Source organism: Rutidosis leptorrhynchoides, chromosome 4, assembly GCF_046630445.1.
Source record: "Rutidosis leptorrhynchoides isolate AG116_Rl617_1_P2 chromosome 4, CSIRO_AGI_Rlap_v1, whole genome shotgun sequence".
In the NCBI taxonomy this organism is placed as follows: Eukaryota; Viridiplantae; Streptophyta; class Magnoliopsida; order Asterales; family Asteraceae; genus Rutidosis; species Rutidosis leptorrhynchoides.
This window is the reverse complement of record NC_092336.1, coordinates 42006789-42009862: the sequence shown is the minus strand read 5'-3', so window position 1 is coordinate 42009862 and position 3074 is coordinate 42006789.

Below are 3074 nucleotides of genomic sequence, written 5' to 3'. Positions count from 1 at the left end.
TTAATTTGTACCTGAGAATAACATGTTTTAAAAAGTCAACATAATGTTGGTGAGTTATATAGGTTTGATGCTAGCAGTGTTATAACTATGGACCACAAGATTTCATATGTAAACATTTTAATAAAAATATTCTAAGTGGTTGAGCACTTGGTAACCATACTTAACATTTAATCACGTCGCATATTCCCTTTATTATGAAATCTTACTACACCGTACCAAGTGTAGTCATGAAACGAAGTACTGTGCAAACGTTGAATACTGGTCGTCCAGTCCGGTTGGGGTTGTCAGGCCCGATAGGTCTATCAACAGGATTCGCGTTTACAATACCGCTGTAAATATTAGTTACCAAGCTACAGGGAAGTATGCCAGTGGTACAACTCAACGTAGAATATATTTTTCAGTTACTTGTGTCCATAACGTAAAACTTTTATAAAACAGCGCATGTATTCTCAGCCCAAAAATATTTAGAGTTTAAAAGGGATCTATATACTCACCTAATGTATTTTGTAGTAAAAATACATATAACATCATTGAACAAATATAAGGTTGGCCTCGGATTCACGAACCTATATCAAATATATATATTAACACATATAATCACATAATTCTTTCTATATAATATTTATGTATATTGAATGTTGTAATTATGTATATTCTTTATTTATGTTTTATATCCTTAGTTATATTTATATATGGTTATTTTGTAAAATAATCATTATTCATATATATAGTTATATAAATATATATATATATATATATGTATATATATATATATATATATATCTATATGTAATTAGTTTTAAATCAAAAATCAATAATTTGTTATAAAAACAATACTAATACTATCTAATAATAATAATAATAATGATAATAGTTATATGTTAATATTAAAAATAATGACTTTTGTAACCATAATAATAATAATAATAATAATAATAATAATAATAATAATAATAATAATAATAATAATAATAATAATAATAATAATAATAATAATAATAATAATAATAATAATAATAATAATAAATGATAAATGATAAATAATAAATATTGTATATACCCTTTGAAGCTTTGTCTAAAAAGAAATGCCCTGAACCGGGATCGAACCCCCGACCTCTCGAACACCCGACATGTGCCTAACCCTCCTGCTATCCTCGTTTTTCTGTTATACATCTCAACTTATATGTTTTAAACCCGTTTTTTTTAAATCCTTTTCTTCTCAATTTCAATTCGACAGATAAGTCATCGAGATTATTTTTAAAACTTTTAACTGATATATAACGAAATATATTAGGTTCTGTAATCGATTAAAACAGATAAAGAATAAAAATACTTCCATTACAGAACCCGTTTTCCCCTTTTCTGATTCAAATTCATATTCTTAATACGCGACTGAAAACATTTGATAATTAAAGTAACGATTTAAATTTGATTGAAACTCTCATTTGAAACTGAAACGATTTGGGGTGTTTGGGATTAACAGGAAATGTTCAAAATAACCACATCAGGTCACGAAGAACCCAAATAAACTCAAACATTGTTTTCAATTTCCAGTTGTTTTTAGCTTACAGTTACAAAATAGAATACGCTTTAAATCATCTTTAGAAACTCTAGGATTCAATAAATTTAACAGAAATAACACCCACAACTTAAATTTGATTGTAGAACATCGGTTGACTTTTTAACTCAATAACTGTGACTATCGAATTAAGACTCAATTTGAGAAATTGAAATTTGAAAGTTTGCAGAAAGATTACACATATGATTCCTAACAAAACTGTATTTGTGGATTTTGAAATAGCATTGAATTTCGAGTTTTTGGCAATGAAGTCGAGTAACAGAGATGACGATGTTAGTTTTCTAAATTTTCTCTTTTTAATTCCTATCTCGTGCAGATATAGCCAGTATATATAACAGAAATTGACAGCTGTAATCGATTAATTGGAATAGGAATATGATTTGATTGAGCTTGGCTTTTTGTGTTTGTTAATCGACATACCGAATATTTTAGGAGAAGGATAAGATAAATAAAATAAATATGAATTAATCATAAATTAATAAAAAGAATTTTATAAAAAAAATAATAATTATTATAATTATCCAAATAAAATAATACCGATTTCCTAATATAATTGCATTTGTTCCAGTATTTATATAACTTGTTTATATTTATATATATGTATATCTAAATTTCTTATATTTTGATATTTAACAAGTATGAACATATTAGTTTTATTACAAATTTGATAATATTATTAATGAAGTGAAAAAAAATAATAATAAATAATAATATTATTAACAATAATGATAATTTTGATACATTTAATTACTATATAATAGCAATAATCTTATTAGTTATAATAATATTAATATTTTTAATGATAATAATATAATAGTTTATACATATCAAATTATATATATATATATATATATATATATATATATATATATATATATATATATATATATATATATATATATATATATATATATATATATATATATTACTAATACAAATATTAATACCAATAATATTAATAATTCAATCTTACACTTTACTTTACATACCTGATTCTAATGTTTCAGTTATATCTTATTATTCCTAATTATTGTATATATATATATATATACTTTTGTTATGTTATGTTATATGTACACATTTATTACATACAATTGTTCGTGAATCGTCAGGCTTGGTCAAGAGGGTAACTAATCGTCCAGATATAGATTTCAGACTTTCTAGACTCATCATTAGGGCTTTTGCTCATCGTGTCGGAAACATATAGAGATTAGGGTTTAAATTTGGTCGGAAATTTCCGGGTCGTTACAGTACCCACCCGTTAAAGAAATTTCGTCCCCGAAATTTGGTAGAGGTTGCCATAAATAACAATAGGAATGTTTTCATGACGAATATGAGGTAATAATAGAGTTTTATCATTATTAGAAAATATGGATAAAACGATTCGATCATGTGAAACGCACAAGTGAAGCCATCACAAAAGAGTGAAATGAGTAAATATGGAATTATTGTAACTGATGACGTGATCGATTTCCGAAATTCTACAGAAAGAAAA